We start from the raw sequence: 25736 nt of genomic DNA on the forward strand, positions 1-25736 counted from the left end.
TGCTACTGTTTGGGGCTACCGAGTCCATTGGCGGAGGCAGGCAGGCAGGTAAGGGATGGGCCCAGGCCTGTCAAAGGCCTGAGTGGAACGAACAGCTATGGCGGTGGCGGCAGCAAGGAGGGGCCCTGTCAACTGCTGCTGTTCCTGTGGGGAGGAGCAGGAGCGGGGTTCAGGTGAGGGTGGGGAGTTCTCTGGGGATAGGGGGCTGCAGCTTGGCCAATAGGTGCCAGCAACACTGCAGCCGTGACCAAGAGGGGTGAGGAGGATGGAATAAACGGATGGAGGAGTGACCAAGAGGGGTGAGGGGGATGGAAGCAACCGGATGGAGTAGGAGGATCAGGAGTGTGGCTCAAGTGAGGGTGGAGAGATCTCTGAGGTGGGGGGGATGTGGCGGGGGTGAGGGGAGCAACTAGTGCACAGATGCTCTGCTAAGCTAGTTAAGCTAGGTTTTTTTATTGCTAATAATAGTGACCCATTGACCTGTCTCCACTTCTGTCTTAAACTAGATATTATATACGCAAAGGTATATACTTTTGGAAAAAGACTTCACAAGGACACAGAAAACAGGTGTTTTTTTTAATGTAAGTTTTTTGTTAGTTGTGTGCACTATATGGGTACTAGTATTCTTGTAATTTTGGGCTGGCCTTGGATCAGAATCATAAAGATTGATTGACTGATAATTACGTTTTTAAAATGCACAAGCAAAGAATGTGCATTGAGCCATTTTACAGTTTACAATTTTCTGTAAATGACATGAAGATGCAGCATCCATTACTTTTAATAGAATTTTGTGTTGTTGCTCTGTGTGAAAATGGATGTATTGTTAGATGAGTGCATTCCTACTATTTGTGACTGCTTTATCATCACCAAATTCTCTTCACAAAGCAAATACCATTATACTCTCATTAGATAATATATGTGACACAAAAATGTGAGAAATCTGAATGTGCTCCTTCGTGTTGCATGTGAAAAGGTAAAGTGTCCCGTGAAGTCAGTGTTGACTCCTGGAGACCACAAAGCCCTGTGGTTGTCTTTGGTAGAATACAGGAGGGGTTTACTATTGCCTCCTCCTGCGCAGTATGAGATGATGCCTTGCAGCATCTTCCTATATGGCTGCTTATATAGGTGTTTCCCATAGTCTGGGAATCATACCAATGGGGATTCAACCTGGCAACCTTTGGCTTGGTAGTCAAGCCATTTCCCTGCTGCGCCTTTAACTGTTTCTTTTTTCATAGTTGGTGTAATCTGGGCCATTTTAAAATCAAAATACTTTCAGCAGTGTGTTAAGAAGCCCATGAGTAGGACTCTGCAACAGAAACCTTTTAGCAGTATGCAAAGAATATAATTATAGCCATTGCAAATTGCTTAGCTGGTTTAAGTCAATCAGGAGCTGCAATCATATCACAAGTGGTAAGCTGATTTACACCAGAAGCAGCATTGGCAACTTTTAAGACCAGTATGCTATCCTGAAACCGTATTTTCTTTTCACACCTACAGTCCTGGTCCTAAATACTTTTGGAGCTATATCTACTTGAGACATCAATGCAACCTTGCTTTCAGGCCAAATTAACATTGTGTTCTGCTGGCATAACTATTGCTATACTCTGCTGCAAGCATTTGTGTGCTAATAATTAGGGCTGTGTGAAGCAGCTGCAATCCAAATTGGTGCATCAGAGAGGGCTGCCAATTCATATTGGTACTCCATATGGCCATTCCAGCTTGATTCAGCCTGATTTGGAGGGACAGTTCAAATCATAAGGGCTGCTTTAGCCCAATCCTACCCTCTCCCATACTTACAAGGCATGCATGAGACAGGGAAGTCATTCTCTTTTCTAACTTTCTCTTGCTCTCGCCATATAGTCCATTTGAAGATTAAATGGCTAGCCCAGCACCACTCAGGTTAGAGGCACTGTGCTGGCCATTTAATTTTCAAATGGTCATCCTGAAGGCCCTCAGCAACAGCGCACTCATCATTTGACTTAGTTCCAATAGGAATGTCAGAATTCTGATGGTTCCAGCTGTCATGTCTGAACTTATTTTGTTAATACCCAACAGAGGGCATATATTGGGTTTGACTGCACAGCCCTAATTATTATGTAAAGCACTTTGAACACAGAAAGTGCTATACATTCTATAAATAAAGTATCATTTACTTGGGGCAATAAGTCACAATCACATAACGTTCTCATTTTGTAAATTGTCTTTAAGATCTTTAGGTCTAAGATCTAGGGATAGGTAGGGATTACCTATCTACTTAAAGCTGGGAGTTTGTTTATGTCGTAATCCAATAACCGAGTCCTAGTGAAATCATATATGTCGTTCTCATATTAAGCTATACAGAGTTCTCATATAAGTATATACAGAGGTTCTCATGTTGTCCCAAACTAGTAAAACTAGTTTGCAAAGTTGTTCTGCAAACTGTCTCCAATTGATAGGGCAAAAGTATTTCAAAGCAAAGATTGCTGCAGGAAGAAGAGTAATATTGCAAGTAGGATTTCAAATTCTTGGTTCTCAAGAGCCTGATGTTCCATTCTTCACATCCCATACTAGATAGCAGAATGTCTGTAGCTCCATGTTCTGATATAAAGTTTTACATTAGCTGCGTTCTGGTGTTAAGCTATTCCATTCATCACAACTTTTCACTGATTTTTATTTGATGCTGCTATTTGTTTTAATAGTCTTTTAAAGGTGTACTCTTATATTGGTTTATTGTCAATTTGGGGCTTCCAAATGTTGTTAATAAACATTTCTAATAAGGTTTTGCATTGCTGCAAACTGTCACAGGAAATAAAAAGAACTGTGATCAAGTAAAACCACCTGGTTTCTGGTCCAAAGCTAATATAAAGGAACTAGCCGACCCCGCACAGAGCATCTGTGCGGCGCTTTGGGGCCGGCTGTTTTGTTGGGAATTCTCTCTGGTAGAGAAACCCTTTTTCAATTATAGCAGAGTGCACAGAGGCACAACACAGCGGATTTAGTTAGGCATGCGTGTATGCTGAGAGTAAAGTAACTTGGAGCCAGTTCATAGTTTCAAATCAATATATAAGGCATTTATTAGAGAACTCCATTCTAGATAGGAAAGTGAGGAGTTAGGATCTCTAATCTATCTATCTAGCTGGATGCAGATGGATTCTGCATCTTCTCTGCACACGTGGTGCAGGGAGAGGAGCTTGCTTGCATGTTGCAAGGTAGAAGGAACAAGAAGAGAAGAGAGAAAGGAAGTGGCTGGAAGGAAGGAACTCCTTAAGATTCGCAATCTACATTCCAAAGGGATAGTGTCAGAGCAGTAGAGAAGGGATGACCAATGTCTGGACCCTCTAGCCCTCTGACTCACTACCACTGTCTTTGAGACAAGAGACAGCACAAAGTCCTTCACTTCCAACTGTTTCCCCCTCCCTCTTCCTTCTGCCCCGGTCTCTCCACTCTTCCCCTTCCCTCCAGCCCCATGCTCTCTAGCTCTCCTCCCCTCCCGTTCCTCCCCACACAGAGCCTCACCGGATGGCGGGCAGTCAAGAAGGGCCCCGCTACCACTTTTCTCTCCCCCATTCCACCCGCCGCCACTTTTCTCTCGCTTGCCTGCCGCTGCTGCCTTTTTCTCCCCGCCGCCCGCCCACCGCCATCAGCGCCACTTTTCTCTCCCGCCAGCCGCCGCCGCTGCTTTTCTCTCCTCCACTTCGCCCGCCGCTGGCCGGCCGCCACCGGCCCTTTCTTCCCCCTCTCCTCCTCACTCCACTGGCCTCTCGCTGGAACTCTCACAGCCTGTCGCGAGAGTTCCGCTGCCAAACCCTGGACACTCATGCCAGCTAAGAGAATTAATTTTATAAATGTCTCAAAATTTCAGAGTCTTGTGTGACAGCTGAAAGCACCCCAAATAACAAATTCAGTTTGTAGTTCTATAATGTTTAAGGCTCGGAATAATGTCACATTTGCTGTCACCATGTGTCAGCTAAAAAGCAAAATAGACTAGTAGCCAAAGAAGATGAATCTGTTCCGGTGTGGTAAGTCTTTCCAAGACGTATGCCAGGCTGAGGCCTCTGAGAGCTCAGGCATGAAATAACTTGTTTTGTTTGCCCTCCATACATTGGAGTGAACTCAGAGATAATTTCCTGGCATTTAGGGCCAAACTAGACATTATAGGTGTAGCCACATTTGATTATTCATTTCTGCCCTGTTTGCATATTTGTTCCTGCCCTGTTTGTTTGTGGGGTAGAAAGTGTAATTTTTTTCAAGAAAAGGTGCGTGGGGGTGTGGGGAACTGAACTTTGCACACCTTGCCTCCTTGAGCTCTCTCATTTCTGTCACTTCTCCTCCCCCAGCCTAGCTTACATTCCAGTATCAGAGCTGGGCTGGCTGGGAGAAAAGTGCCTGCAGCGATGGACTGGCAGGAGAAGCTTCAGCTCCATTCACCACCTTGTCCTACTTGATGTCCAATTGAGAGCTGTTCCCCCAGCTGCTTTGTATGGGGTAGGCATCTGTGTTACATGTAGTTGGGTCCTATCTTTGGCAATTCTTTACAGAAGCCTAAGTCCTTGAAATAAGAAAAGCTTTACCCCATTGGTATATATGCAGCTAATGTAACATAGAGGGTTACCTTTGCATATCTCTTATTGCATTTGTTAGTCTCTCCTTGCCCAAGGAAGTCTAAAATGTGTGGTGTACCCTTCCTTCTACACCCCACACCATGTTGCAAAGTTGATAGGTACAAGTGGCTTCAGGAAACTCTTGATCCAGCAAAGAAAGTATCTACTTCTATTAATAAAGTCTTCTTCTAGGATAGGAAAACAGATAAAATGTATCTTCCCTGGGTGTGATCATTCAGCTCACATATGACGTGATGACATTTGTGTGGTGCTAAAGGTTATTACTGACATGAAGTTACATGAAGTAAGTACCTACATGAAGTAAGTTATTACTGTCGAGACAAATGTCTGGATTTGGCCTGTTCCTCTAGAAAACCTTTAAAGATGTTTATTAAATCTTACTGCTGCCGGTTTTATCCACTGTTTATTCTGGGTTTTCTCTCTAATCTTGTGCTTTTATACTATTTTTGTTTGTTTTAAAAATGCTTTTGGCATTTTTTTATAGTGAAGGGCAATATATAAAACAACAAACTGACCATGCAGCAAATTCTTCTAACTTTGCCAGAAATGTTGTGCTGTGTCTCACATAGGAAGTGATGTCCACTAAATTCTAAAAAGTGTGGGGAAAAATAGATTATGGAATCCATTCTGTTCTCAGGAAAATGTTTGGCAAGGTCTAGACAGCAAGATGAGGCCAGCTGATAAAGCTCCTTATTAACAAATGGGATTTATAATGGCTTCTCAACTTTAAAGTGCTCATGAGTGTATTGCTATACAAACACTTATACAAACACTTTTAAAAAATGGTGGTTTTATTATGAGTTCATCATTTGTTTTGTGTTATTCCTGCTGCTTTAGATAACTTTAATTAATGTTCAATATTGAAGTGGTTGATTTTAAGAAAGCTATTTACTACATTTTGATAATGATAATACTACTAAAAATTTATGTAGTGTTTACAGAGCTTCATATCTTGTTATGAACCTTACAACAACCCTGTAAGGTAGGTGAGTATTTATAGTACTGTATTGCAAACGGGGCCTGAAGTTCGCCCCAGGCCAGCCTTGTGAGTTTATGGCAGAGGCAAGAATCAGACCAGAGACTTCCTGAATAGCCACTACCCTCTTAGCCACTACTCTGCACCAGTTCTGTTTGATCCTTTCATAAATAGACATAAAAACAATCAAACAATACTGTATCCTAAAGGCTTCATTAATGAGCATTTGGTAACTGCTTATACTAATTAATGCAAAATTACAAGCAACTGATATCTGGTTTAAGAGCCCCCATACCACACCACCCCCAAATACCTTTAGATGGGCCTATGTTACTGTTGTTTCGGTTCAACTTTTTTTTAAAAAAAAACATGCTGCTTGCCTTCTTGTGCACTCTGGCACGAGCAGTTCTGTTTCCCCCCAGTTTTTGATGTCAGCCTTCAGCATGAGTCAACCCACTGATGTCATGACATTTCAGAGTATGTTCCTACATGTGGAGGAGCACTGACTTGTCTTTAGATATAACAGTTGTTTCAGAAAACTATCTCTTGCATCACAAGTGTAGATAGGAACATAGGAAACTGCCTTATACGGAGTCAGACCATTGGTCCATCTAGCTCAGGATTGTCTCCACAGACTGGAAGCGCCAGCTTCTCCAGGGTTGCAGGCAGGAATCTCTCTCAACCCTTGGAGATGCCAGGGAGGGAACTTGGGACACTCTGCATGCAAACATGAAGATGCTCTTCCCAGAGCAGCCCCAGCCCCTGAGGGGAATATCTTACAGTGCTCACACGTCTCCCATTCAAATGCCAAACAGAGTGGACCCTGCTTAGCAAAGGGGACAAGTTCATGCTCTCTTCCACCATTTGGTTATGTGACAGCCACATGCCTTCTGTTAAGGAAGCCCTGTGGTGATGGCACAGCACTACATCCCTTCAGTGGCTATTGCTGGTGTCTACTTTGTCTTTCTTTTTAGACTGTGAGCCCTTTGGGGACAGGGAACCATTTCATTGTTATTGTTTCTCTCCCCTCACCCCCTGCAATATACGCCACTTTGTGAAAAGTGATTTACATTGCTGCAAAGTGTAATATAATTAATAGTAGTAAATAGTAAGTGGTGGCGCCATAGCTTGTGGTAGAGTCCAAGCTTTGCATGTAGAAGGTCCCAGATTCAATCCCTGGCATCCCCGGGTAGGACTGGGAAATACCCCTCAAGAGCTGCTACCAGTCAGAGTACTGTATAAGTCCACTTCCTGTATTCAGTACTTGACTGCCTTCTAAGAAAGGTATGAAATGAAAATTAGTGTTTATGTGCCAGACAGATTATTCCCCTTCTCCCAATAAGGGGGAAACATCATTTCTCAGCATGTACCATATATGAATTATGTCAAATTATTCTGCTGTGGGAGGGAGAAAATTAAGTCCAAATTTAGCTAAACTATCAGGAGAATGATATGGATGCTCCAAGATAGATTAGCTAAGAAGACAAGCAAAGGGGGTTGGACAGGGTGGTGCCAATCTAGATCATAAGACAAGGGTTCAAGATTTCAAACAGGCAAAAAATTTTATTTTGAGCAAATCTATGTATTTATAACCATTTTATATGATTTGTAAAATGTCAGCACATCTCTAACCTTCTGCAACCTAAAACTGGGGTGTTTTACTTAAGTTTGCTTCTGTAAGGGAGATGATCCTTAAATTTACTTCTAAGAATAACATACATTGTATTATGATGATGTTAATGATAGTGATATCATTATTGATGTTATTGATGAAGATCACTATAATCACAAGGCACCATATAACACTAAAAATAGAACAGACTGTGCCCACAGGATGGATGGATGGATGGATAGATAGATAGATAAGTTTATTACGGTCTCAGACCAGATTAACAGTTAATAAGAAAATTCAAGGAATTCTGAGATTTACAAAATTACAGAATGTTCAAATTACTAATACAGTCTTTATGGAGCTTCGCGAAACAGAACTTTGCCACATTATCTGAAATTACAGGCTTAAATTTTGACAACATAATTTCCAAATAAATTTGGTCTGTGTGGCCAGGATAAATGGTTAAAATGGGTGCAATGAATTTGGTACGAGCATCTCTGTAGAATTGGCAATAAAGAATAACATGGGTAATAGACTCTATGTCCCCTGAGCCACAGGGGCAACAGCACTGATCATACGGAAGTCATTTGAATTTACCATCAAGTACTGCCCAAGGGAGAGCGTTTAAACTTGCGAGGGTAAAAAATCTCCTAAATTTTGGTATCAAAACCTGGTCTAAATATTCAGCCGGTTTATGGTTAAAAATTTGAGAACCTAGGTATATTCCCTTGGGCAGCGGTGCAGACTCCTCATGCAGATCCATATCTCAGAGTTGTTGTTTTGCAAAGCAAAGCACCTGCTCTAATCCTCGCCCAATAAGAGCTTCTTGAGACGTGCCCAAGTATTGCAATTTTAAAATCAAAGCTGATTTCCATTAAGAAACAAAAATGACTGATAATACTAAAGGGGCAAGACCAGCCAGCTTAACCAAAAGACCAGGCTTAACCAAAATTTAATTATGCAAAACCATACTTTCGCTTTCAGGGTGATGACCTCTGTTTCCCTACGAAGGACGACATTAGGTGTACCCCCGGGTACTTGGAAAATAGCCCTCAGAAATTAGTTTATATTGGTCCCACAGGCATGCAGTCTAAATTAACCACTGGATAATGGAAAGTTAATGAAAGATAATGGAAAGATAATGGAAAGTTTCCCTTGGAAAGTGGATTCTCATCTGTCTTAGAAGATACTTCCCGTCTCTGACTGCCTGGTGGGGTGACCTTATGGATGGCCCTACTTCACATGTTTTTGATGCTTCCACATAGACTCTGTTGTTCTGGTCACTCAATCCTTTCATCTGGTGACTCCAGCAGGGGTCATGCCAAAGCTGCACCTATGTATCTTCCAGAACTGGTTTTACAACTTTACTTTTCCAGGTGGATTTAGTATTGTAGAAAGCAAGTAGAGGGTGGTTTTTACCATTTCAACTTGGTTTCTCAGAGAGAGAGAGAGAGAGAGAGAGAGAGAGAGAGAGAGAGACTGGTGCCAGAAGAGGCTTCATGTTTTAGGTGGACTTGCAGGGGCGTGGGGGGTGGGGCGTTGAAGACTGCTGCTCCCACAGGGTCTAGGCCAAGGCCTGCATCCTGCTCCTGAGAAGAAGGGATGCCAAGAGATGCAAAGGACTGGATTTCACATCTGGCTTTTTCACCTGGATTTTTGACTATTTTGTGGGGGTGGGAGGTGTTCTAGTAAATATTGTTTATGTTACATGTTATAATTTCTTAATGTTGTTTAAAGTTCCCAGCTTAAGAGCATCAAATATCAACCCTGAGCCATTTAAGCTTAGGAGAAAGGATAGCATTTCCATGCACACATGATATAGATTTGCAGAACTGATTAAAATTTGTTGTGCCTTTTCTTCAATGCAGTGCCTGTTGCAATACTTGTATCTGTACTTGAGCTCACAGACACCATTCTTTTCAGCCAATGCCAAACTTTGAAGATCTTCAAAGTGCTCCAGGGCTGTAAGCCAAACCTTGGCGTTTCTGCAGAATGTCATTGTAATTAGATAAATAATAATTGGGCGGGGGGGGGGGGCAGGTGGTGGGAGTCCAGGCTCCATGGAAGCTATCCTTTGTAGGAGGAAGTAATTATAGATATTTACAACTGAGATGAGTCAGTCCTGCCTCAGAAGAGAGATTTAATGTCATCTCCAAAATGCTTATAAGTTAAATATGTGGTCCACAACATTGAGCAGTTGTGGACCACATACAGACAGGACAATATATGTCCCATATTTCTGCGCAAAAAAGAGGGGAAAGTGTAGATTTGGGAGCCGAGCATGCAATTCAGCATCTTCAAGAATCTGAGGTTCTGCGTGTGTGGGCAATGCTGAATGCAAAGTCAGGGCCAATTTACAAGTTATGTGGGAGGGAGGCAACTGGAGCACCTAGTTGCTTCTTTTTTTCCAAAAGGCAGCTGTCGGAAAAGGGAAATTTGGATTGGATTGGTTGGGATTTAACCATCTAGTTTGGTCCTAGAAGCCCGAGAATTCCTAGGGCTTGAGGATTCATGGGACTCCAGTGGCCTTCTGCTTGTTGCAGTTCCCTATGATGCAGAATTCATTATGCCACTCAAAAAAATCACATACATGGATCCTGCAACATTTAGACAAGTTGCCAAATTCTGTTTTTCTTGGCACAGAATCTAGATTGCCATGGAATTGAATGTCTTTAAAAAAAAAACCCCAAAAAACCAACAACCCTTTTTAAAGCACAGTACACACAGTACAGCTCTGGCTCTAAGGTATGCTTGAAGAGGAACTACACAACCTGGCCACTCAGTAACATTAGGTTAATTACTCTTCCCACTAAGATATCTTGTTTGCAGAGAAGCTCCCTGTGGGATTGTGTGGCTCAGGAACCGTGAGATGACATGAGTTTGGTATGTGTTCTGTGTCACAAACTGACAGCCAAGGATGATAAATAGCTGGGTGTTTTTAAAAAAGAAGAAGAATTATGCAAGTTGTTGCACAGAACTCATCTAACCTCACTGAATCCATCCCTGCAAATGCAAAATAAATCAATAAAAATGATGAGCCTGTCTATATTGCTAAAGTGTAGAGTGAATCTAGAGGATCTTTTAAACTCAAGCATCACATTGAGGGCAATTTCACACATTATGGACATGACCCAATCAAAAGTAAATCCTCTTAAACCCCATTAATCTCAATGGGGAGTTACACATGTGATTTTTCCCCTCCTTCTTTCACAGAACTCAATATCTAGACATTTATTTAAGCACACAGTATGCAGTTGCATGCTTCTTTTATCAGTTCATGGTAGGAGAGGAGAGGCCTTTGTCCCACCATGGTCTTGATCTGGATTGGGCGGGCGGGGGGGGGTTCATATGTATACTATCATACCTGGGTGTGTGTGTTGGAGCTAGGACCCTGGCAGCAACAGCTCTCGTTGCAATGTCTCATAGTGACCATGGATATCCATGACCCTATGAGTCTCGTTGCAATGACTCATAGGGTCATGGATAAAAGTGCTGGACTCTTCCCCTCTTTGTTCTTCCAGTGTTAGTCTCCATTTTGTCTCTCCAGAGATGGCTGTTCATTTTGGTCTTTCCCTTCAGCCATGAGCTACAGCTGAAAAAAGCTGCAGGCTTTTTCACATTTGTTTGAAACCTTTTCTTTGAATAACTCCTTGTAGTTCTTCAATACTAAAGAACTGTCTCAATACCTCTTGCTTTGCTGCGTTCTCACCAAACTGGTTTTGCTCTGCTATTTTGGGACTGAACTACCATTCTTTCTCTACAAATAAAACTTTCATTGGCATCAGTAGAAGCAATTGTGATGCAGGGTAATGTGGGTGATCAGATCAGGACCATGGCAGGGGCAAAGCCCCATATCCTTCATCACGGTCTCAGTTGATCAGGCACCCACATGCACTAGTTTACATTGAAAGAACAGAGACTTAGCTGCAGAGCGTGTGCTTAAAGTAACAGATAGTTTGGCCCTCAGAAGTGCTTAACTTGGAGCTCAAATCCTGACCAGAGTTTAGATATGAGTTGCAAAAAAACACAGAGTATTTAAAAGTGATTTGTAGTGGTTTCCTTCTTTATACCTCTTCCTAATTTCCAGAGATAAAAGTTTTCTGAAATACAGAGTGGTTGACAACCTCCATATATAATGACTTGTCTTGACCAAACCTGCTCTTTTGGGCACTCCACTGCATTGCTCTGGAAGTGTCTTGTGACTAAACCAGTCCTGAATAAAATGGCAATATAACCTCCAATGCCTTTTCTATGACACTCTTGTTAATGCAATGCCAATATGCCAGTGTGGCTTTCTTGTTAGAGTGGTTAGAGTGTTGGACTAAGACCAGGGAGACCTGAGTTCAAATCCCCATTCAGCCATGAAACTCACCGGGTGCCTCTGGACCAGTCATGGATCTCACAGCCTAACCTATCTCACAGGGTTGTTGTGAGGATTATCATAACCACCATTCTAGGCTCCATATGTACAGATAGATAGATAGAATTTTCCTTTGCTTTTGTGCAGCAGTGTGTCATACTGTTGAACTGTGACCTTAGGAAGAACCAGAGACCACACACTGGAATGCATCCAATACTAATTTGTTTATTTTTCTTTCTTTTCCCCTAGACTGTCCAGTTTTGGAGGCTGGAGTGAAGCTGAAATGTATCCATGTTTGTAGCTTGTGAAACCTTAATAACCTCAAGAGAACTGGTCTAAAAGAACCACTTGACTTCCCTCGCTTTGAACTCCTGAGGAGCATTTGGAGAGAAGAGAAACACAGCACCAAAGCTAATGGGTCTGCAATATTGCAACATCTCTCCCTGAGAGACTGAAGTAAAACACAAAGAGACTATTCACATTTGTGTTTATTTGCTGGAGCGTATGTGTGTGTGTGTGTGTGTGTGTGTGTGTGTGTGTGTGTGTGTTACATTTTTTAAAAAAAAATTAATTCAGGAACACATTAATGAGAAATCCTTGGGTTTGGATTTCCTTTTGTCTTTGAATTTTGTGTGTATAGTTTAATTAAAATCATGTTGTACAAAGTAATGTCAGAAACTGGACCAAGGCTTAGAAAAACAGCCTTCTACATTTCTGCATGATATTGTTTTTTTAACCAAGGAAGCCTGGAATACAGATTCTTCTCTTTATACACCCAGTATCTCTTCTTACTGGTGTACTTCAACTTGCCTCTCTCCTTTGCAAAATGTACTGTGCTGGTGTTTAGTTTATTATTTGTTTTATTTATTAAGATATTTTTAAACAAAAGATTACAATGGTTCTGATGTATACTGCTTCTCTGGCTCATAAAAATAACCAAAAAGAAAGAAACAGTTTATATAGAGAGATTTGATTTATTTGTCAGTTTCACTACAAAAAATACATGAAAACTCAGACATTGCTTTACAAGAATTCAGTGTATTTGATGGATTGAAAGGACACAAAATTAAGCACTTTCCCCAAGTATCACTGACTTCAATAGGAGAAAGTCAAATTATACGGCTAAGCCAAAGGTTCTCATGGAAGCTTTACACACATGGCTTTTGGTTCGATTCTACTCCAGAATGGAGTGTGTCAGTCCATATATTAGATGCATTTACCCCGAAGTCCTTGCAGGCTATCAGGGATCAGTAAAGACATGACTGTGTTTCCCCCTGAATCATGGCTGCTCATTCTGGTTTAGCCCAAAGTATGTCCAGCTTTAGAAGAATCCTCTGTTTTCAGCGGCTTTAAAAAAAAACACCTGAGGCTTCTATTATGCCCCGCCGCTTCTCCCTTAATGTGTGTAGGGGCCATTTCCAGTAATTTGGCATTTTTCAATACTTTTCAAGAGAATGGAAAAGCCCACATTTCCCCTTCATTTTCCTGATTGTGCAAAAAGGGTTGACTTTAGCATGGCAAAAGGTAAATAAATTTGTTTGGGTGACAACTGCAAATGCAGAACATTCCCTAAAGGTTTTCTGTTATTAACCACATAGTACTTTATGCTTGAGTAACAAGCAGAAGGTTGCCGGTTCAAATTCCTGCTGGTACTATATCATGCAGCAGCGATATAGGAAAATGCTGAAAATTATCATCTCTGTGGGTGCCAGGAATTGAAATCGACTTGACGGAACACTTTACCGTTTACATTTTCAAGGTGTAAACTTCTTTACAATCATGGTTGTCCTCACAATAATCTTTGGAGGTTGATCACTGTGCTCAGCATCTCCAGTGCTTGAATTCTTGCAGGGAGCAGGTGGGCATGGGCGTGTGCTCGTGCCTGGCGAAGGGAGGACAGCAGTGGGTGAGGAGGAGGAGGATGGGAGTGCTCTCTCCCTCTTTCTCCCTCTAACCTTGTGCAGGAACAACGCTGGCTTCGCCACAACCAAGGCAGAGGCTCTCTCGCTGCCTCCTCTGAGATCTGATTGGTTGGAGGAAAAACGCAGAGCAAGCAGTGGGAACACACAGAAAAAAACTCTGCCAGGGATTGGGGAGAGGAGCTGACCCTATGTGAACTGCCCATTTAATCCCCCAGATTAAACATCTTGCAAATCTGCTGCAATGCAGATTCGCTCTTCAGCTACTCCACGGCATGAAGCCATGTGTGAATAACTCCCAGGTTAGTTTTTTCAGCTTAAAAGGAGTGATACCTTTGGAACTCATTATTGGCCAGTTCAATACACAAATGTATGATGTTTGTATTTCTTGTATCTGTAAAGAGCCCATGCATGGGAATTCTTACAATGACCATATTAAAACAAAATCCTCTGTGCTTCTGCAGTATGTGCGGCTATCGGCTGAAATAAGTCAGAGGCTAAGAGACAAATTCTGCCAGTTCCGTTCTCTTGGCACATGCTCAGATGAAATGGAAATTTCCTTTGGGCTTGCCGAATTTAACAGTGCAATGCTATGCAAATTTACTTTAAAGTAATTCCCATAATGTTTAAAGGGAATTTTGTTTTAAGTTTAAACTCCCCGTTAAGTGTTATAGGATTATGGTTCTAATTAAATTTAACAACCAGCAAACAAACCAGTCCTGTGGGGAAGAAACCCTACTGAGTCTCTAGATTCATTTGTTTTCCACAAGTAAATCACAGTTTCCCTATGAGAATGGGAACCAATGTCTTACAAACTAATCACTTTAAAATTTTGGATCCAAATTGAGACAACCACCAACTGTTTCCTCTTAATATTCGGAGCCACCCATAAAGGATGTGATCAAGCAACTCAACATCTTTCTCATGTGGATGCCTTTTGTGGTGGTGGCAACTAGCATTCGTCAACAATTCAGGAGGTGAGCGTGAGTGAATACTTTATGTTGTATCTTTCTTTCCTATGCTGTTATTTAATCAGATACATTTTCCTCTGCTTGCTGTTCATCAGGCAAGTGACTAGCAATAATCAGTTGGATTGGGCAAGCATGGTTTGTGTGTGTGTGTGTGAGAGAGAGAGAGAGAGAGAGTGTGTGAGAGAGCGAGAGAGAGAATGGCATACATAGTTCTCTTGCTGCTCCCCATTATATCCAACCCCTTTGAGGTAGGTAGGTTAGACAGGCTAAGAGATGGTGACTGGCCCAAAGTCATCCAGTGGTCTTCATGGGATATGCTCCCCAGTCCTAGACTGACACTCTAACCACTATATCATGCTAACTCCCACTTTGTTATGCCAGCCATGGGGGAGAGGAACGCTAGCTTGTTGATTTGCCTTGAGTGTGTCTGTGTGTGTACCATCTTATCTATGGGCAAAGTAGGTGGTGCTCACCTTAAATTTCTCAACCATGTTGCCTCTGCCTCCATTTTGTGTGCCTATTGTCTCCCTTTGTTGTCCCTTGCTGCTCTTGCCTGCAGCCTGCTGCTGCTTTAAGAGTTGTGAGGTGGGTGGTGGTAGCACCAATCTCAAAGAACAAATGAAAAGCACCAGATATTTTAAAATATTAGTAAGGCAGGGCCCAATAAGCATGCTCACTTTTGTTTTTGCCAAGTGGGTGGTCCTAGGACCACATTGTAAACCATTCAGAGAGGGACTAGGCTGATTGATTTCTTGGGCAGCCTTTCAGAGTGCCCAGAAGGTGGGGCAGTTTTTTGTGTTTTTTTGTTTTTAGCTACTCAGAAGAATCTAATTGCCATTTTGATTAGAGAGCTGGCTAGCTGCTGGTAAGTCTAATATTTTCCAGGCTTTATTGTATTTGTTCGGAGGGAAGGAATGCAACCTCTGCTTTCTCTCTCTTGCTCTCTAATATGATCTGTATGCAAAGCATTATGGTCCATTCGCAAAATGGCATGCCCTAAAATATTGGAAGGAACAGCACATTGTAAGACTGGACTAATTAGATTAGAAAGTGGCATAATGAGCCAGAAAGTTATTTTAGGGCATATGCATGGATTTCTGAGTCCGAACTGCTTTTCAAATAATTGCAGAAGTGGCTTTCCGTGTGGGTGTAGCATAGAGAAGAACTGGATTCTGTTGGAAGGAAAATAATTTTCTTAATCTATTTGCTGGTTCTTCTCTTACAGCCACCTCTGCAGCCTCCACTTGGGCATCCATGTTTATATCAGCATTTTTTTTTTTTAAAAAGTGACACTGGACTACCAGGTGCATCATTATCATGACATCAGAAGAAATAAGTCATACTAGCTGGGCTGGGTGCAGAGCATCTGCACCTCTAGTTCTCAACCCCACCCACCTGCCTGCTCGCCGTCGCCGTTTTCTTCCACCTCCCACCCCACCATTTTCTCCCCCGGCCATCTTTCCCGCCTCGCCCACAAGCTGCCACCGCTTTCCTCTCCCCCTGCTGGCAGCTCACTTGTGAACATGGGAAATTGCCATTTACTGAGTCAGACCATTGGTCCATCTAGCTCAGTATTGTCTTCACAGACTGGCAGCGGCTTCTCCAAGGTTCCAGGAAGGAATCTCTCTCAGCTCTATCTTGGAGAAGCCAGGGAGGGAACTTGAAACCTTCTGCTCTTCCCAGAGCGGCTTCATCCCCTGAGGGGAATATCTTGCAGTGCTCAGACATCAAGTCTCTCATTCAGATGCAACCAGGGCAGACCCTGCTTAGCTATGGGGACAAGTCATGCTTGCTACCACAAGCATCTCCTTTCCTCACTCTTGTGAGAGCTGCCACCTTGGAAATGCACATGCATGTTTTTCTGCACTGAACAAGATTTGCATGCTTAAGTTACAGGAGAGTTTTCTCTTTGAGTTTTCTTTCATCAAAATTAGAGAAGTTGGTGCTTAGTGCTTAGAATTGGATTGGAATTCTTGAAGTTTGGGAAAGCTACCCAAAAGAAGGGTGACCTTCCTGAGCTTCAAGAATTATTCGGAGCTTGGGAAAGTTCTCCACCCTCTCTTTACCTGACTCAGTGTGGGATGGAGTAGTGAGGAAAACAGCAACAGCGTTCTTTGTTTCAGAGGGGATGAAAGCTTTTGTCCTTCTTCCCTCCCCCACTTTCATTGTGCAGAGCAGCTTGTCTGAGAGACAGTGCAGTAGCACTTTGAGATTTGGATTCTCCCCAAGGCCTGTTGCAACAGGGCTTTCTAGCAGGAGCATTCAGAACTGCACAATGGCATATGAGTTTTATTCAGGCACATAGCATATGCCACTGTAACACACCCCTGTACATTTTCCTTGAATGTTCACACATGCTTTATTTGGAGCCATATTCTTTATTTGGAGCCACATTCCATGACATTTGGAAGCCTACATAGAGTGGGAGATAATCCTCATAACTGGGAATTTAACAGCACTATTGCAGAAGAATGGTGAAGACTCTGTAAGAAGGAGCAGTGGGAGGAGAAATGGGTATGCTTGGTAAGGGTCTGAGTCCTAGAGTAACCTGGACTACTTACTTTACTTTTCTCATTGTTATCAGTCATTTTTTGCATCATCTAGCATAATACAATTTTTTCATGACTGCACAAAATTTCTTTTCGAACTGAACTGAACTCTTTCCTTTTATATATATATTTAAAAAATTGAAACTGCATTATATATGTCTGGTTGCATATTTTTAAAACCTTTGTTTTACAAGGTTGTTTTGCAACACCATAAGTGGTGCAGCAGGAAAATGCTTGACTAACAAGCAGATGGTTGCTGGTTTGAATCCCTGCTGGTATGTTTCCCAGACTATAGTCAGTTTCCCAGTCAATTTCCCACAGTCAGTTTCCCAGACTATGGGAAACACCTATATCAGGCAGCAGTGATATAGGAAGGTGCTGAAAGGCATAATCTCATACTGTGCAGGAGGAGGCAATGGTAAACCCCTCCTGTATTCTACCAAGGAAAACTACAGGGCACCAGGAGTTGAAATCGAATTGATGGCAAACTTTACCTTTATCTTTATTGCAACACAGGAAGACACCAAAGTTGTCACATGGATGAATGAGATAATTATTGCCAATTGATTTTGAACAACAAAAGAGTTAAATATTATTGACAACAACAGTAAGCACCTGGTTTATCAGGCTTTTAGTTTATAATGGTTTAAGGTTTTATTGATGGTTATTAATTTGTTTTATATGATTTAATGTTTTAATTGTTATGTTTTAATTTGTAAACTGCCCAGCAGTTATATGGAGTGGTATATAAATGCGATTTTAAAATGAATAAATGCATAAACAAATAGTGATTAAAAGGGGGAAATGATGCTTTGCATGGGATTCAGCATATCCAGTACAATCCCCATCTCCACTTAGAAGTGAAAAATTCCAAACTTTCAAGCAGCTCAAGTCCTCTTGAAACAGCTGGGGGTCAGTTGCCAGAACCTGAGGGGTATACTCGTGAGTCAAATGGGCCGTAACCCAAAATTTGGCTTTAAAAAAGCCAATCTGGCACAGTAAGCTTATAAGTCTTGGGGCCACCCAAGAGCAATTTCTGGAAAAGAAAAACCAAGTGATATTAAACTGCATTGTGAACACAAGGATCAATTCTTGTGTGCACAGTGAAAATAGCTTGTTTTCTTAACAGTCTTTGGAATTCAAATCTTCTCTGGGCACAAGACAGGCAAAGCGAAGTACAATTGAATTGTATTGAAATGCTGCTAATCAGGCATCACTAGCAATATACAATGAATGCACATAGCAATAGCAATAGCACTTACATTTATATACCGCTGTATAGCCGAAGCTCTCTAAGCGGTTTAGCATATTGCCCCCAACTTACATTTATATACCGCTGTATAGCCGAAGCTCTCTAAGCGGTTTACAATGATTTAGCATATTGCCCCCATCATTCTGGGTACTCATTTTACCGACCTCGGAAGGATGGAAGGCTGAGTCAACCTTGAGCCCCTGGTCAGGATTGAACTTGTAACCTTCTGGTTACAGGGTGGCAGTTTTACCACTGTGCCACCAGGGGCTCTACATGAGATGCAGGGGGAGGATATACATGCATACTGTTGATTGCTTCTGTGGAGTTTTGTACATAGAACTGGATAGGACTCTCTCCATGCAATCAATAATGTTTTTTCAAGGTTTTGTTGTACACATATGTGCAGACTCATGTACATGCTAACAGTCCCCTGCTAACTGCGCAAAGAGGTACTTTTTAAAAGTGGTGATTCTCTTATATTCTCAGTACCTCCAGGGTCTGTTGCTGGTGTCTATCTTGTGTTTCTTTTAAGACTGAGCCCTTTGGGGACAGGGATCCATCTTATTTATGTATTATTTCTCCGAGTAAACTGCCCTGAGCCATTTTTGGAAGGTCAATATAGAAATTGAATTATTATTATTATTATTATTATTATTATTATTATTATTATTAACCTGGTAAACACTTATAAACACTGACCATGTATTCAGTAGCGATATAGCAATGGAGTTTGGACTAGACAAGTGTGCTGCATTAATAATGAACAGAGGAAAAATAAGAAAAACAGAAGGAATAGAACTGCCCAATGGAAGCAACATCAAGAACCTGGAAGAAAAAGAACATTACAAATACTTGGGCATTCTCCAGGCTGATAACATCACACACACTGAAGTTAAAAGAAAAATTGGAAGTGAATACATCAGGAGAGTTAGAAAAAGCCTAAAGTTCAAACTCAATGGCTGGAATACCATACAAGCCATAAACACCTGGGCTATACTTGTTATCAGATACACTGCAGGAATAATAGACTGGACCCAGGCAGAGCTAGAGACGCTAGATCATAAGACCAGGAAAATCATGACCATCAATCATGCTCTGCACCCCCACAGTGATGTAGATAGGCTACACCTCCCTCACAGCTTGGGTGGAAGAGGAATGCTGCAAGTCCATCAAACAGTAAAGGAGGAGAAAAGAGGCCTTGAAGAATATATCAAGGACAGTAAAGAAGATGCATTTCAAATGGTCAATAATGCGAAACTATTCAACACCAATGAAACAAAGCAGGCCTACAAGAAAGAACAAGTCAAGAACCGAGCAGAAAAATGGAGAAATAAGCCCCTGCATGGTCAATATTTGCACAATATAAGTGGAAAATCAGACATCACCAAGACCCGGCAATGGCTTAAGAATGACAACTTAAAGAAAGAAAAAGAGGGTTTAATACTGGCTGCACAAGAACAAGCACTAAGAACAAATGCAATAAGAGCAAAAGTAGAAAAATCAACAACAGCAAATGCCGCTTTTGTAAGGAAGCAGATGAAACAGTGGACCACTTAATCAGCTGTTGTAAAAAGATCACACAGACTGACTACAAACAAAGGCATGACAAGGTAGCAGAGATGATACACTGGAACATCTGCAAAAAATACAAGCTAGCTGTAGCCAAAAACTGGTGGGACCATAAAATTGAAATAGTTGTAGAAAATGAAGATGCAAAAATATTATGGGACTTCCAACTACAAACAGACAAACATCTGCCACACAATACACCAGATATAACTGTAGTTGAGAAGAAAGAAAAACAAGTTAAAATAATCGACATAGCAATACCAGGGGACAGCAGAATAGAAGAAAAAGAAAAAGAAAAAAATCACCAAATACAAAGATCTACAAATTGAAATTGAAAGGCTGTGGCAGAAAAGGACCAAAATAATCCCAGTGGTAATTGTCGCTCTAGGTGCAATTCCAAAACAACTTGAAGAGCACCTCAACACCATAGGGGCCACAGAAATCACCATCGGTCAATTACAAAAAGCAACTTTACTGGGAACAGCCTATATTCTGCTACGATATCTATAATAACAGCAACAACATTGATAATAAAATTCACCCATCCCAGGTAAGGACTCGATGTCTGGATAAAACATACCAGTCAGTAACACCTTTCTGACTGTGTAAACAATAATAAATAATAATAATATATTTAGCATGGGGAGAGCAACTGGCCCTTTCCATCCCCAGCACAGCCTCCCTCCAGTGGCTGTTGCTGGTGTCTATCTTATGTTTGTTTTTTAGATTGTGAGCCCTTTGGGGTCAGGGAGCTGTATATCTGTCTATCTAAACTGCTTTGGGGTCTTAAGTTGAAAAGTGGTATATCAATATTTGTTGTATTCATATTCATGTAGGCCAAGGACAGGACCTGCTGTCACAATCCAACTCCCCACCCCAGCCCTACTCAAAGATGTTTGTTGTGCACAATTAGAAAGCATGCATGAGGCTAAAATGTTACTCTGTTGCGTGCATTCCAGAGCAATGTGTGACCAGATCCCAGCATCTAGCAGAACTTTGATGGGTGGGTGATTTCTTCCCTGAACAGCAGGGCACTTTCCAGATTAGCCACTCAAAAGTGGCAAAATGCTCCATTCAGGCAAATCACTTTCAAAATGTAAATCCTGAAGGGGGAGCAGTCTCGCGAAGACTAACAATCCGAAAAACCAACACCTTTTTTTACGCTGGATAAACAACGTCATAGCACTAAGTCGCAGCAATTAAATTCGAAACAAGGTATCCAACATATGAGCGGCACCCTGGCTTTTTCATTGGGACTGCGGTGTCACAACACAGGAAGTGTGGAAGCACACTTCAGAGATGTGTCGTGACCCTGTTGCAGGGTCTAGTCTGGAAAGAGCCCTGTACTCCCTTCCTCATCTCCAGTTCAAATACTGCATCACTCCACATTTGCGACATTTGGCCAGGAGTGGGGAGGTAAAAACAGTTTGATGCAACCATATGCAAACTATCCTGTACACCTAGAGAGGTTTGAAGCTGGTTTGCTTGGATGTTGGGAATTTATGTTTGAAGAGAAGTAAAGATAACTTGTAACCTCTGCATGCCAAAGTAACTATGGTGAGGCCAGAATACAAAGAATGGGTGCTTGACCCTAATCCTATAAATACATATTCTGCCATCTGTGCTGAACCCCACAGCAGTCCAAGAGATTAACTGAATCCCCAGTTACAACATGCAGGCCAAAGACTCAAGACACCAACCGTCTTAATGTTTTGTTTTGTTTGGTCCCTCATGGTCCAGCATCCCTCTCTTGCACTTTGGCTTTTGTATTTGACTTTCCACCAACTTAGGCTTTTCATTAATCAATTCCTTGACAAAATTGTACAGGAGGGAGTAAGATTTTCACGAAGCGTTAAGGGCATATTCTTGGAGATTGCAAGTTAAGTGGAAAAGAAAAAGGAGGCATCTGTGTATTTCAATAATACTTGTTGTGGGTACCTTTTACACCTCACAACAACTACAGCATTATCATCAATGCCAGTCAGCTTATTTGAATCAAAAGGATCTGTGCATTTGACATGCATACATAGTCTATTTAATTGTGCAGAGAAGCAGTGAGCTGACGAAAAATATAGATGCTCCTAACCTCCTTGGCTCCCCACAACTGTGTCCCTGGCTTATATCCTATGACAACCCACAAATTCCTGAAGACCTCTATTGAATAAAACTATTTCATTTGTGCGTGAGGTACAAAAACAGATTCTAGTCCATCCAGCTCCATGCCTGAAGAGAAAGCTAAATGGATGCATTTCAGGGGGAAGTGTTTTACCCTGGTGAGGCAGATGAATAACCAATCTTTAGACAACATGATTTTAACATATTTAATGATCAATTATTTAATGATAACTGAGCAAAGAGGCACCTTTTAAAAGCAGTGATTCTCTTATATCAGCAGAGTGAGAACAACTGGCCTTCTCCAACCCCAGCATAGCATCAACCCTTCAGTGGCTGTTGCTGGTACCAGGGGTGTAGCTAGGGGAGAGGGGATCCGTGTACATCCCTCTCTCGGGCGGCCCCCCAGAGTGGGGAAGACAATGAAGAAAATAGGGAGGGATGGAACTGGAGGGCCCTCAGGAGCTGGGGGCCCGTGTTCTTTGAACCCTTTCGTTCAATTATAGCTACGCCCCTGGCTGGTACCTGTCGTGTGTGTGTGTGTGTGTGTGTGTGTGTGTGTGTGTGTGTGTGTGAACTGCTTTGAAAACTTCTGTTGAAAAGCGGTATATAAATATTCGTTGTATTCATATCAATGAAACCCAGCCATCTAGATTCAGAACAGGGTGGGTCTTTCCAGATCTTTTCTCAAAATTCTCAAAAACAGTTCCAGCTTTTCTGACCAGTTCTCCAAATCTCAGAAAAAGCCAGAGGAGCTTCTATCCAAGAAGGTATTGCCTCATGTCTTGTCATCTAGTTTCCTCTTCCCTACTCTTTCTCAAATTTAGGAGTTGCAAATGAGAAGGGAAATAAAAGGGAATAGATGAGGCAGCTTGCAAAAACTGAACACTCTCTGAAATGGAGGCACTGAAGCATGTGCAAGGCCTCTATTGTCAACAGGCACTCTGGGAATTGTAGTTTTTTTAATTCAATCTGGTCAGTGTAGATAGTATGGCACTAAATAGACTAATGGTCTGACTTGGTCAGGAAGCAGGACAATTTAAAAATAAAACACTTTCCCCAGAGTTCATAGCAGCAGGTACACCTTAGGTGTAGTTTCAGCTGCGGCCAACTTTTCTCTCCCTTCTCTTGGAAAAGTGTGGGAAGGTAGGAAGTGTTGGAGATGGAGTTCCAGTGCATCAACCTTTTGCACCAACTATCCTGATGACCACCAAGGGCATTGGGAGTAGAGATAGTGAGTAAGGGTCTTCCTAACTGTTCTATCTGTCTCTACTCTATGACCCCTATCTGACTCTTCTGCACTTCCTGTGCTGAGTTACAATCCTTCCTTTCCTTCCTAGAGAAAAGATGGAAACATATCTCTCCCTCCTCACCTATTCATTATGTAGTCCTTCAGATTAGGTTCAGGTCTTTCCTATCCAAGTGTACTTAACCAATAAATACTTAGTATTTAGTTCTACAAGGATCTCCATGTGTTTTTCTCTAAATAGCTGCAACAACTAAACCATCCTCTGCTACCCACTCTGTAACTGGAGTGTGTGCTCATTCCTTAGCTCTGCTGTTTTACCCACTGAGGGTAAAAATTAGCAACCTCTAACTGGAAGAGAAGGGAAACCAACAGATAAGAGAGCTGGCATTGAACCATTACAAGCAGAGGTGAAATTCAGAGGGGCTGGGCTTGGGCTCAGTTTATAATGGCTCAGGGATTTCTGAATTTGGGAAGTTTGTCTCAGAAACCTTCCTTTTCCAAGTTTTTTCTCTCCACCCCTAATTACATTTCTATCAAAAGAAGAAAAGGGGTTGCAATGGGAATGCATTTGGTATTCTAACTATGTTGTCATTATGAGGGGCTTTGAATTTATGACTCCACTGAGACCTAGCCATGATCTCAGCTTTTCAGGAAGAACAGAGAGAATATTTGAATAGAGGGAATCTGTATCTCAAACATTTCAAGCACATGTTGTAGTAGTTACCAAACAACAGTGGGTGCTCAGGGACAGGTCATGAACCTCACTGCCTTGCAAAAGCCAAAAGAAGAAGCAGCAGCAAACTTGCTTGACTCAACTTCTTAACTGTTAAGGTAGGCTGAGTGATGGAAATGAAGTTTTTCTTCCATGAAACAGGAAGAAGCTCTGTCCCATCAACATGCAGGCCAGGTCAGGCCAGTGCTACTGAACTTTTACTGAACATTGTGGTTAACTTTGTTAGTCTTCCAAAACAATCAGAACAGGCAGCACAACAATGTCACCCATAATATGGCACTGGCGCAAACAGAGCGTATCTCACTTAAGCCACTATTTCACAGATAACGAAGGAAACCAAAGCAGCAGCAGCAACACACACACACTTGAACTGAGATGAAATCCTCCCCCAATGCACCCCCCACAAACAATGGCAGCTGTCAGGAGACACAAGCGTTGCTTTGTGAGACAGCAGCAGCAATGAAAGGCAGCATAAAAGGTAAGCTGATTTCACCACCTGTTTCAGCCCCACCTGCCCTCCCACTCCCAGTTCAGCCAAATAGTCCAGTCCTGCAGGGGCGTAACTACTATTAGGCAAGGGGAGGCGGCTGCCTGGGGGCCCCCACGCCTCAAGGGGCAAGTCACATGACTATATATTGTGAAGTGTGTGTGTGTGTGTGTGTGTGTATCAGCGAGGGGCCCATTTTAAAATTTTGTCTCTGGACCCACTCCAGCCTTGTTATGCCCCTGCAGTTCTGTACTAAGGTCTGGTACTGGCAAACTGCTCAGCCATGGATCTGCCTCTGTTGCATCTAGCCTGTGCTTGGAATTACTTCATCCATCAAGCATTGCTCATCAGTTTCTTCTTGTTCTTGATGCCAGCAGTAGAGTAGACTCAAAACTGAAACTGCAGGTAAAAGGCAATATATTTCTGTGATGCAATGCTGTGAGACACTGATGTGCTTTTCATGCCATCCTGGTGGAGGCTGGGACTCTGGTGTCACACAGATTTCCTTGACAGGACGTTTTACTGAAATCTGTAAGATGTGTTTCCAGATCATAGTGTTTAGGATTGGGATGTTAATCTGTTGTCTTTTTCTTGGTTATTATGCCTGCAGTCCAAAATCCAGCTACTTGGAAGCTAGGTCTATCAAAATCAATAAGGCATTTCCAAAGGACTGACTGCTCTCGCTCGCTCGCTCGCTCGATCTCTGAAGAATTTTAGCCCTGTTTCCAGTTACTCATTTCGGATGCTTAAAACTGTGGTGTGTTCAGTTGCTTCCCTCCTCCCTTTAGCACTCCTAGATTATTTTAGCAGAGATTGGGGCTGGCTAGGTGACCACAATCAATTGTTACCTCCAGTGCTGAGACTCTGATTGTAAATTCCTCTGGGTAGAGACCTGTATTTTTGTTTGTTACTGTGTAGGCATATTAATGGTGCTGCCTAAATAATAAATCATCCTAATTATCCAATTTTTAATTCAAAGCAGGTTTGGAGGCTGTGCTAAAGAGCAGGGTGAGTGTTGGGGGTAGGGAGTGCTTAATTCTTTCCTCCTCTGCCTGTTTTTGTGCTCAAAATCAAAACACACACACACACACACACATGAGAGGGAAGATACAGAGATTTTGTAGCTTTCCCTGCAGGTAGGAAAGCATCTGGAAGTGCTGAGTAATTTTGAGTGGTCAGAGGCAGGAAGAGAAAGGGTTAAGCAGCTGGCTTCACCCCTATTTGCTATCACATTTTCAACCAAAGTCCTCTAAGTCTGCTCTGATTTAAAACAACAACAACAACAACAACAACAACAACAACAACAACAACTAGTGGGCCTGGGCACAGAACATCTATGCCTCTAG

The 25736-nt window shown here is 42.1% G+C and overlaps 1 protein-coding gene across 3 annotated transcripts in view; it reads left to right on the forward strand.

Annotated features, from left to right (window-relative positions):
- Positions 1–12458, forward strand: part of TWIST2 (twist family bHLH transcription factor 2) — a 37711-nt gene extending 25253 nt beyond the window's left edge. For 2 of the 3 annotated variants that reach the window (XR_008310168.1, XM_053263589.1), the window contains one exon: positions 11799–12458. The gene's annotated coding sequence lies outside the window, so the exon portion shown is untranslated. Of the gene's footprint in view, positions 1–506; positions 521–11798 lie in introns of those variants that run through there. The other variant, XR_008310157.1, reaches the window with a different exon arrangement.
- Positions 12459–25736: the final 13278 nt, after the last annotated feature.

Source organism: Hemicordylus capensis, chromosome 1 (assembly GCF_027244095.1).
Source record: "Hemicordylus capensis ecotype Gifberg chromosome 1, rHemCap1.1.pri, whole genome shotgun sequence".
Classification (NCBI taxonomy): Eukaryota; Metazoa; Chordata; class Lepidosauria; order Squamata; family Cordylidae; genus Hemicordylus; species Hemicordylus capensis.